Raw genomic sequence first — 12,574 nt, 5'->3', positions numbered from 1 at the left:
ACGTTGTATGTCCGACTCACCGGATGCAGGTGTCTTGACGGTTGATTTCTGAGGTCAAACCAAACTGACCGCGGGTCACATCACACAATAGGTGGTCCGTTGCTATTCCCAGGATCTGACGTAGAGTAGCTAATGCATGCGCGTGCGCATATGCACACTAGCATAGAAAGTATCATTGACACTCAATCTAAAGGTATTTCTTGCAACACTAATCTTCCCTAAGAAATCCCTCGTGGAAGGTCATCGCTCTTTTTTTAACACCATCATGCCCGTGGCTTCTCTTCGGCTAAATAAATTTGTCTAGTATCAGCTAGAATAAGGCCTTCAAAGTGTAGCATGGATACACACAGGTCTTTTCGTGTCTAGTTTTACTTCAATTGAATAGATTTGACTGGTTCTAGTCAGAGGCAAATTAGGAAAGCTTAGTATAAACACAACTACGTTTATCGATACTCTTGGCCAAAGTTCGCCATCAGGAGAATGTCATAGTCATATCTTAGATAAAAAGAAGCTTTCCTAGTGCTTCATGAGTACCAATGGGTCGTCTCTTTCTGGAACTTCGCTGTCTGTTTCCGCGCAAATATCTACCTCTCTTTTACTCGTTTTGTTTACAAACGTGTCCTTTCTTTGAGCATAAATAGCTTTTGTGTTTCTGAAACTTCGTTGAAGGTTTCTGCAGTATGGATAAACCCTTTTATTCTTTTGTTCACAAATGTGTTTTGTTTACAAATGTGTCCTTTCTTTGAGCATAAATAGCTTTTGTGTTTCTGGAACTTCGTTGAAGGTTTCTGCAGTATGGAAGAACACTTTCATTCTTTTGTTCACTAATGTATTTTGTTTACAAATGTGTCCTTTCTTTGAGCATAAATAGCTTTTGTGTTTCTGGAACTTCGATGAAGGTTTCTGCAGTATGGAAAAACCTTTTCATTCTTTTGTTCACAAATATGTTTTGTTTACAAACGTGTCCTTTCTTTGAGCATAAATAGCTTTTGTGTTTCTGGAACTTCGTTGAAGGTTTCTGCAGTATGGACCAACCCTTTCATTCTGTTGTTTACAAATGTGTTTCGTCTTCGAGTTTGATGACTTGTCCTTTCTGGTGCTAATTACCAGACGGACATTTGGCCACTTTTTGTTGTGTATTTCTCGATCACAAGGTATTGTTTGCAACCTAAAGTTGAGGTGCAACGCAACTAGCTTATGACCTTTCGCTCATTTCTGAATGAAGCAAAATGAAACTGCTCATTTCTGAATGAAGCAAAATGAAACTGGTGGTCTTTTGATGACTCAAACAATGGAAATAAAAATCAACATAAATATCCCCTTTTCTTAAAGAATATATTAAAAAAAATCCATAACTTGATAATGATCTAAACTGGAAATTACTATTCTATTTTTCTAAATCAGATTCCATAATGTCCGATATTCTAGGTCTTTTGACGACTCAAACAATGGGAACAAAAATCAACTCACATATCCCCTTTTCTTAAAGAATATATTTTAAAAAATCCATAACTTGATAATGATCTGAACTGTAAATTACTATCTTATTTTTCTAAACCAGATTCCAGAGGTATTCTAGGTCCTAAAAGGTTCTTAACTCCATTCAGTTGCTGGAATCCAACCTTTTATGTATAGGATAGGATTACACGCTGTGTGCCACTGAGGAAATCTATAATTGGTACTTTTTCATCTAGATTGCTTACCTTAGTTGTCCACTACGTTTCACTCAACGTTACAATGTTGCAATAATGACGTGCTCTGACAGAAGACCTTTTGGTCCATAAAGGTGCTGGCAAAGAAAAAAAAAATCTTTTTGTATATCCATTTGGGGTATAGTCAGAATCTTTCCCTAAAGGTTAATATGCCCCCTTTTTTTTTTTTTTTTTTTTTTTTTAAACAAAGACAGGAAACCAAAACAGGAAGAGCCTTGAGCTCTCTCCCCATTCATCTCTTCACATAACCTTTTTACGAAGAACAACAAAGGTCTGGGAAACCCAGGAGGACCTTTCTTCCGGGTATATCTACCTGTCTATGACCTCAATTCCAGTAAAAGACGGAAATCAGAATTCCTACCGTGATTTGGTTTCCAGAGAGCTTGAGTTGTTTTCCTCGTTTCTGTAGAAATTGAATTCTGTGGGATTATATGCTTGGGTATCTTTGTATGTTTGTACGTACATGTGTGTGTGTGTGTGTGTGTGTGTGTGTGTGTGTGTGTGTGTGTGTGTGTGTGTCTGTGTCTGTGTGTGTGTGTGTGTGTGTGTGTGTGTGTGTGTGTGTGTGTGTGTGTGTGTGTGTGTGTGTGTGTGTGTGTGTGTGTGTGTGTGTGTGTGTGTGTGTGTGTGTGTGTGTGATTCACCACGGTCTTGGATCACGTGTAGGACTCGTAATCGACAGCTATTTCCCTCCCGGAAGAGATCTCAGAGCTCACGTGTGTGTGTGTGTGTGTGTGTGTGTGTGTGTGTGTGTGTGTGTGTGTGTGATTCACCATGGTCTTGGATCACGTGTAGGACTCGTAATCGACAGCTATTTCTTTCCCGGAAGAGATCTCAGAGCTCACGTGTGTGTGTGTGTGTGTGTGTGTGTGTGTGCGTGCGTGCGTGTGCACGTGTTCGTATATATGTATACGTTCCCTGCGCCCATTCGCTAGCAAGCGGGCGTTTTCCCTGACCATTCTTCATAATATAGAAAATTGAATTTCAAACATATTGTATCGCAAATAGATATTTTCCAACTGAAATAGGAGTAATGCAACTTATTCGGCACGGGGACCAATATGGCCTCTACACGTGGCCCGGAAATTATTTAAATTATTAATATTTGCGCGGCCAATATGAATGTAAACGTCAGTCCTAAATGGCTGTTTGTTAAAATGAAACGCAGGGCAGAGTAAATAGACGATTTCGGAATAAATGTGTTGACACTAGACAAAGATAATAAATATACAATAACATGGAACCAGACCGTAAGTAATTAATCACGCCCAATGTGTGGTTATATATTTTATTTAAGAGACTTAACCGATTTAGATATAAAGGTAGAAATGGAGTTTAATGTGACTAGACAAAATTAGATTAGTAGGCGATTATTTTTAACTAAACTCACTCTTGTCAAATGTGCTCGTATAACTAGGTTAACTGGTTGTCTTAGAAGTGTATTCTAATTTGGTGTAGAAAATTAGAATGATAGAAGTATATACAATTTAGAAATGTGGAAGAAAAGTATTCTAGAACGGATAAAGACTAGGTATTAGGGAAACAGACGAATACAACACCACAAAATAGACAATACACAAATATTGATGTTTTTGTGTCATTATGACATTTGGTAATAAACTCTCCCACTGGGATTCGAACCCTCGCCTGAGCGGCTTGCTTTTTATAAAACGAAGGCACGATGGTACAGCCTTCGTCTTATAAAAAAAAGTCGTCCAGGCGAGGGTTCGAATCCCAGTAGGAGAGTTTATTTCCAAATACTGATGTAATGCCTTGACATAGAATATATTTGGTGTATTGGGTCAAGTAAGTGATTAAAGAGACAGGAGATAGTGGAAGAGGAGGAGGTTGAGGAAGAGGAGGAGGTTGAGGGAGAGAGATAGAGGAAGAGGAGGAGGTTGAGGGAGAGGAAGAGGACGTTGAGAAAGAGGTGGAGGAGGTTGAAGAAAGGAAGGAAGAGGAGATTGTGGAAAGGGAGGAGGAGGTAGTGGAAGGAGAGGAGAACGAGGAGATGGAGGAAGGAGAGGAAGAGGAGATTCAGGAAAGTGGGAGGAGGAAAAGGAAGAGGAGGAAGGGGAAGAGGAGGAGATAGAGAAAGGGGAGGAGAACGAGGAGATGGAAGAAGGAGAGGAAGAGGAGACTGAGGAAGGAGGGGTAGGAGGAAGAGGGAGAGGAGGGAGAGTATGACTAGAAAAATGAGGAGGAGTAGGAGGAGGAAATGGAGGAGGAGAAAGTGGAGAACGAAGATGATCAAGATCATCAGACATACGTTATTCTCTAAACATACAAAAACAAAGTCTTTGGTTTATTTGTCAATTTTCTTATGTAGCAATTAGTTTGATTTTACATAAAAGGTAGTAGAAAGTCGTAAACATGTAAGGCCTGATATAGCGATCAAATATGCCTTACAAAATTACAGAATACAAACACCACTACTCTTTGTATTTGCAGAGATGGCAAATAGCATTACAGAATTCAGAGAAATGATATAGTAATAGATTTAATCGGCACAAAATAATAAAATCATAAATGATAAAACATTACCACAAGGAAGTACATGGAAACTATAGATAGTTGAAATCTACTGTTTAAAAAATAAAATAAAAAAGGCGAAATTAACAATGTTGATTACTTATTTGTTATTTACATTATTATAGTTTTTATTTATTATTTTATTATTATTATTATTATTATTATTATTATTATTTTTTTTTCATCCGACCTAGATATGGATCAAAAGGTCTCCTGTCGGCATGCTCCGCCTTTGTAATCCTTTGTAATCCTTAAGCATTGTCAGACAGCTATGACAATATCAAACGAATATCTCCTGATTTTGTTGCAATGGGTCTTTGCTTTACCTTGATGACCAGTGTAAACATTGCATTTTTCAACACATGCACTCTTTGATGCAAATACTTATCTCAGTCTCACCATCCTACTCCCTTGGTGTGGGAAGTGAGAAACCCCTAGTAGGACAAGCCCCGTCAGCTGCGGTAAGCTTTTTATTATTATTATTATTATTATTATTATTTTTTTTTTTTTTTTTTTTTTTTTTTTTTCTCTCTCTCTCTCTCCGATGTTTGTGTCACCTCGCCGCCTGGTAGCGGGTCCTGTGAATCGAACTCGCGACCACCTGATCATGGGTTCGACCCGGTATCCTCTCGGCTACCCCGCGGTCCTAAATATTTCATATAAAGTCAGAAACCATATTATACACAGTTGGGACTAAAATCCTTATCCAATCCTTTCAAGCCGAAAGCCAACTCGAATTTTTTTTTTTTTTTTTTTTTTTTTTTTTTTTTTTTTTTTTTTAAGCTAATACCATATGATCTTGTTTCAAAATTTCAGTAAGACTTTCAGGCTCGGTGGATTCACGAATATTTTGATCAATTCTTTCATGGTGAGCGATCTCAAGGGAGATGATGCCTCTGGTAGATAGAATCTCCGGAAACGTGACGGCTGAGCGGACAGGGGCGCGATCGTCTGGAGGATATGACGCCTCAAGTAGACGGTTCGAACCCACAGATCAAAGTAATTTCTGGCAAGGGCTTTCATGCCCAGTCACATCGCAGGGCGGGAAACGGTTGAGATGCGAATATATGAATAGAAAAACAAGTTAATAAATATATGTGAAGAAATGCATATATAAAACACACAAATCAAGAAATAAACAAATTGATAAACTAAAATTGAACAGACTGGTATAGGTAGATACGAAAGAAAATATGTAAAGAATGATAAATGAATGCATAATTAAATGAAATAATAAATAAAATAATAAATAAATTAATTAAATTGATAAATGAATAAATAGATGAATAGATGAATGAACAAATAAATATATAAATGAATAAATACAGACACATAAACAAGCAAGTATGTAAACGAACGCATATGTAAATAAGGAAAAAAAAATCACCTCTTCAGCCACTGAGGTGGATTACGTATAATATATACTCTGGGCTGCTCCCAAACACGCTGTGGACATTAATGTTTGCAAAAAGCACATCGACGAAGGCCATATTTCCTTCTTCATTGTAAGAATAGCTCGAAGGGGTGGAGGGGGAGGAGGAGGAGGAAGAGTAGGAGGAAGTTGAGGAGGAGGAGGAGGAGGAGGAAGAGGAGGAGAAAGAGGAAAGGAGGAGAAAGGAAAGGAGGAGAAAGTGGCGTAAGAGTAGGAGGGTGGAGGGGAAGGAGTAGGAGGAGGAAGAGGAGAAGGAGGAAGAGTAGAAGGAGAAGTAGGAAGAAGGAGGAGGAAGAGGAGGTGGAGGTGCGTGTGAAGGAGGAGGAGGACGAAATGTGTCGAGGACATCTTCCATATAGAGGTATGATGCCCATAGATGACGTTTGTGTTGAAATGTCACATTAACGATTTCTGGATGTTAATGCCAAGGGTTGAAGTAGATAGATGAATAAATAAATAAGTAAATGAATTAATAAATCAATTGATAGATGCACATTAATAAATATGAATATAAATAAATAATTAAATAGATAATGAATGAATTAATGAATAGATGAATTAATACATAAAAACAGATATGAAAATAAATGATACGTAAATGAATAATGAATGTAGTTAGATAAGTAGGTAAATATATGAATAGATGAATAAATAAATGAATAGATCATTAAATGAAGAGCTGTATAAATGAATAGATAAATACATATATACGTGCATAATGGAATAATGAATTAATAATTAGGTATGTGAATATAATCAAATGAGCATAAATCTATTTGAATAAATGAATAAAAAATTAAGTGTATGAATAAATAAAGAGAACATTAGAGCAACTTATATCCACCACCATTTCCCTTCGATAGACGATTCAGATTTCATTCGTCGATAAACAAAATCATTTTCGCATCACCACCCTGTTCCCACGAAAGAGAACAACCCGGGGAATGTGGGTCAACCTGATCACCCGTCACTTGGCGCGAGGGATTTGACACCTGCAACGGCCTCGGGGGGGATTTCAACGCCGACAGCTTTATTTGTAAATAAACTCTGGTCGCCTCTGCCATATCGCAAATGAAATATGTGAGAGATTATAGGTAGTGGGTCTGGCATATTTGATAAAGTGAGAGTATTTGTGGAGCCATTACACATAGTGCTCGGGGCTTCAGCGGAGAGGAACGCGTGATGGAACGGGGGTCCTGGGAACGGAAAAATATAGAGAATGGGAAAAGGAAGAGGAACAGGAAAGTTGGAAAGGAAGGAGAATGGGAAGTTGGAAAGGAAGGAGAATGGGAAGGGGTAGAGTGAAGAGGGAGAAGGAAGGGGAATGGAAAGGGGAGAAGGAAGGGAAGAAGGAAGGGGGAGAGGGAAAAGGAAGAAGGAAGGGGAAGGGAAAGAGAAGGGAGATTAGTGAGGGGGAAGGAAAGGAGAAGGAAAGAGGAGATGAAAAGGGAAGCGAGAAGATGGAATGGGAAGGCAAAGGGAAGGAGAAGGGGAAGGGGGAGAAGGAAAGTGAAGGCAAAGGAAATGAAAATGGGAAGGGGGTAGGGAAAAGGGAGAAGGAAAGGGAAGGAAAAAGGAAAGGGAGGGAAAGGAGAATGGGAAGGTGGGAAGAAAAAGTGGAGAGGGAAGAGAGAGTGGAAGAGGGAAGAGATAGTGGAAGAGGTAAGGAAAAGGGAAGTAGATGGGTCCCAGGAAAATAAAGATAAAAAGGAAGAGGAGAAAAGAGAAGATGAGGTAAGAAGTGAGGTGAAAACGAGTAGGAAGAGAAGGCAAAAGAGCAGAAGGAAAAGGGGAAAGAAGGGAAGCAGTAGAGGGAAGTGAGGGGAAACTGAAAGGGAAGACGAGGGGAAACGAATACAAAACGAAGAGGAAAGAATAAGGGAAGGGGAATGAAAAGGGAAGAAGGAAAGTGGAAATGAAAGAGGAAAGGAAGAGGAAATGGGAGAGGAAAGGGAAGAGAAGGAATAGGAAATGGGAGAGGATAGGGAAGAGGAAAGGAAAGAGGAACGGGAAGAGGAAGGGAAAGAGGAGAGGGAAGAAGGGAAAGGAAAGGGGAAGGATAAGGAAAGTAGAAAGGAAAGAAGAGAAGAGGAAGGGGAAAGGGAAATAGGAAAGAGAGATCAATCTTTACATGAGTTTCATTGACTAGAGAACCGCAGCCCCACAGTTGTCGGCAACGATCCTTGTGCATTTCCCGTAGATTCCTCTGGGAAGAAACTTTGGACTGTTGTTTAGATATGGGACTGTGTCACCGGCTATAGTAATAAGGGGAGGAGACCAGTCGTCGGTTACAGGTATCCTTTCACAAAATGGGGACATTTGTGAATTTTCATCTCGTCTGCTTACAAAGCAATTTGTAAATTTTGTAAATTTACTATACGACAACTCGAACAACATTTCTTATTTTATTGTTTTTATTATTTTTCATTCTATTTTTTTTTCAGCAAATTGATATTAATGGATGATGAATCTATGAATCTGTTTGGGAAATATTCCTTAATGGTTAGATTTAGTTTAGGTAGGTTAGGTTAGGCTAGGATAAGTATGTTAGATATGTTAGGTATGCTAAGTTAGTTGCGTTAGGTTAGGTAAGGTAGGTTAGGTAAGTTATGTTAGGTAAGGTAGGTTTGGTAAGGTAGGTTAGGAAAAGGTAGGTTAGGTTAAGGTAGGTTAGGTTAAGGTAGGTTAGGTTAAGGTAGGTTAGGTTAGGGTAGGTTAGGTTAGGGTAGGTTAGGTTAGGGTAGGTTAGGTTAAAGTAGGTTAGGTTAAAGTAGGTTAGGTAAGTAAAGTAGGTTAGGTAAGGTAGGTTAGGTAAGGTAGGTTAGGTAAGGTAGGTTAGGTAAGGTAGGTTAGGTAAGGTAGGTTAGGTAAGGTAGGTTAGGTAAGGTAGGTTAGGTAAGGTAGGTTAGGTAAGGTAGGTTAGGTAAGGTAGGTCAGGTAGGTCAGGTTGGCTAGGTAAGGTTAGGTTAGGTAAGGTTAGGTAAGGTAGGTTAGGTAAGGTAGGTTAGGTAAGGGAGGTTAGGTAAGGGAGGTTAGGTAAGGTAGGCGAGGTTAGATCGGTTAGGCTAGATCGGTTAGGCTAGATCGGTTAGGTTAGATAGGTTAGGTTAAATTAAATTAGGTTAGATTAAGTTGGGTTAGGTAGGTTAGATCAGCTTTGGTTAGATATATTTTGATGTAGGGTTACTAAAAAAATTCTATAGGAAACGTACGATTCTACCTTCGTTTAAACTAGGATGTAAGCGATATTAAGCTTCACTTCCACGAGAAATGACTATTTTCTACCATTGTCCCTCTCTAAAAACCCCGATTCTCCTCAGGTCCCCTAAGATCGTTGTGGTGGAAGGCGGGGGCGGAGGAGTATTTTAGAAAACGGTGATATCTAGTGTAAGGCTAGGTCACAGTTGCTTGAATCACAGAATAGAGAGAGAGAGAGAGAGAGAGAGAGAGGGAGAGAGAGAGAGAGAGCACGTTTCACGAAAAAATAGTGGATGAAATGCAACTTCACAAATTCCCCCAAAGAAAAAAAAAAAAAAAAAGGACAAGGAGATATTCAGGTCCTTTTTTGAGCACAGCGCCGGCCTCTCGGGACTGCACCTTTAAATACAGGTAAGGGTGTTGATGGGCTTTGAAGATGGGCAGTAGGTAAATCATTCTCTCTGACAACTATCTCGCTAGACCACCAGTTGGCGGTATCCATGGCTGCTCCGGGAAAGAAAATGGAAAAGAAAACGGAAAAGAAAATGGAAAAGAAAACGATAAAGAAAACGGTTAAGAAAACGGTAAAGACAGCGGAAAAGAACGGAAAATTAAACGGTAGAAAAAACTGACAAGAAAATCGAAAAGAAAACGAAAAAGAAAATGGAAAACATTTGGAAAGAAAACTGACAAGAAAACTGACGAGAAAACTGACGAGAGAACTGACAAGAAAATAGAAAAGAAAAGTAAAAAAGAAAAAAATGGGAAAGCAGAAGGAAAAGGACTTGCGTGGGTTGGAAGGGGAATATGAAGGGAAAGGGATGAGGAAGGGGAAATATAATTGGAAAGAAAAAAAAATGGAAGGGGAACAGAGAGGGTAAGACATAGAAAACTAAAGACAAGATCACTTGAAGCTAGAAATGTCAACTTTTAGATAGTTGTCTGCATACATACATACATACATGCACACATACACACATACATATATACATATATAAATGCATACATGTATATATAAATGCATACATGTATATATAAATGCATACATGTATATATAAATGCATACATACATATATAAATGCATACATACATACATATATAAATGCATACATACATATATAAATACATGCATACATACATACATACATGTATATATACACCAAAGGCTTTTTCCCCCTTATAAGGGAGGTAGCCAAAAAACAAAGGCATAAAAACCACTCCCACCCATTCCATCCCTAACACACTCCACTCCCCTCCACCCTCTTCCCTCCCTCTTATCTTGGCACCTCCTGGATGACGGGTCAATAGTTGTCTTACATGAATAAAATCACCTGACGGCACCCAGAACAAGGCATCCAGAGACGTATATAGGGATGCCAGGAAGAGGGAGAATTTTAATTGGCGCCAGGCTTCCGTAGAATGTACGTCATACGAGATCTCTGATCGTTTCCAAGATGGCAGCTATCATGAAGGTTAATTAAATTGAAATATCCTTGATAATGAAATTAATTATAAGAAGGGTAATGATATTAGTATTCATTTGGTGGCGTTGATGGTGGTTATCTATGTATGTATAGACAAACGTCTGATGATTTTATTCAGCTGAAGGCGGAGAGGGACCCTATTTTGATTAATGGGGACGCCATTTTGAACAAAATTACAAAAGGAAATAAAAACAACAAAAGAAAATTGAATACATGTCCACTGAAGAAGTCATTTCAACTCTTGCAATGCGTCTCGAAAGAACAACTATTGAGATTAAGGCAGACAGGGACCCTATTTTGATTAATGGGGACGCCATTTTGAACAAATAGAAAGAAAAAGAAAGAAAAAGAAAATTGAGTACATGTCCACTGAAAATGTCATTTCAACTCTTTTGCAATGCGTCTCGAAAGAATAGCTATTCAGATGAGGGCAGACAGGGATCCTATCTTGATTATAGTGGACGCCATTTTGAACAAACAGAATAAAAAAAAATAAAAAAAAAGATAATTGAGTACGTCCACTGAAAAGGTCATTTTGAACTCTTTTGCAATGGATCTCGAAAAAATGACCTTATACAAAAAAGCACCTCCCCCTTTCTCCCTGTTTTGATTAATGGGGACGTCCATTTTGAACAAATAGAACAAAAGGAAACAGAAAAAAAAAATTGGGTATACACCCACTGAAAAAGGTCATTTAAATTCTTTTTGGAATGCCTCTCGAAAGAACGACTATTGAGATGAATGCAGAGAGGAACCCTATTTTGATTAATGGGGACGCCATTTTGAACAAACAGAACAAAAGGAACAAAAAAAGAAAAGAAAATTGAGTACATATCCACTGAAAAGGTCATTTTAACTCTTTTGCAATGCGTCTCGAAAAAATGACTATACAAAGAAGCACCTCCCCCTTTTTCCCTGTTTTGATTAATGGGGACTTCCATTTTGAACAAATAAAACAAAAGGAAAGAAAAAAAATTGAGTACACACCCACTGAAAAAGGTCACTTAAATTCTTTTTGGAATGCGTCTCGAAAGAACGACTATTCAGGTGAAGGCAGACAGGGACCCTATTTTGATTAATGGGCGCAATTTCAAACAAAACAAAAGAAAACAAAAACGACAACAACAAAAATTGAATACATGTCCATTGAAAAGGTCGTTTCATCTCTTTTGCAATGCATCTCGAAAAAATGATCTTACACAAAGAAACACCTCCCTCTTCCTCTTCACACTGAACCAGTACCCAGCTACGGACAAAACAAAGGCGATTACAAAGGCGGAGCATGCCGACACGGGACCTTTTGGTCCATATCTAGGTCGGATGCGAAAAAAAAATCATGATAATAAATGAATAAAAAACTATAATAATGTTAACCAAAAATTCATGTCCTTTTTTTCATCACCCCACTTCCCGCCCCCAGACCATCTGCCGCCTGCTGGTTCGAGCCAGCTGGTGCTCAGCTTCTGTCTCTCTCCTGTCAGTAGGCACTTGCTTTTGTGTTTGCAAATTTTTTCGTCTCCAACTGTCACCAGCTGTTTCGAGTGCAGACTGCGTAATGCAACGCTGTATGAATATTTTCATCCGCGTAACGTAATTCGTATATTTTTTCTTGTTTGGTGGTAGATGATTTTATTCACCTCAGACAAAACGGTAAATTCAAATATATAAGAGATCATAAATCAACAAATAAGTAATGAATAAATAAATAAGCAGCTAAATACTGGATAAATGATAATGAATAATGAATATATAAAGGAGTAAATTAGTGTCTTATAACATCATATACAAAGACAGAAAAATAAAAATATGAATGACAAAAAATAATACCACGCTATATAAGCATGCCATTTAATATATCAAATATGTTAATAAGCAAATGCATATGCAGACAAGAAAAAAAGGAAATATATAAAAAAAAGAAAATGAAAATATTCATAGACATATCAAACAGAAAATTCTTCCAAGCTTTGGTTTCACGAGCCGCTGTTGTCATGTGCGGAACCCCAACACTCAGCTGGCAAGCTGTCAAGCTGTCGTCTAGCGTCCAGCTGTTGTCTCATCCCCTGCTGCCACATAATACCTCGCTTTGCTGTCGCGTCCAGCTGCAGGTTGGTTGCAGCAGATGGGGGAAGCTGGTCTCCGTGGATGATGGGTCCCCTTTTTTTTTTTTTTTTTTTTTTTTTTTTTTTTGGGGGGGGGTGAAAGGGGGAGTCGGG

Source organism: Oratosquilla oratoria, chromosome 44 (genome assembly GCF_046742065.1).
Source record: "Oratosquilla oratoria isolate Oo_2021 chromosome 44, ASM4674206v1, whole genome shotgun sequence".
Lineage (NCBI taxonomy): Eukaryota > Metazoa > Arthropoda > Malacostraca > Stomatopoda > Squillidae > Oratosquilla > Oratosquilla oratoria.
This window is presented reverse-complemented; position numbering follows the sequence as displayed.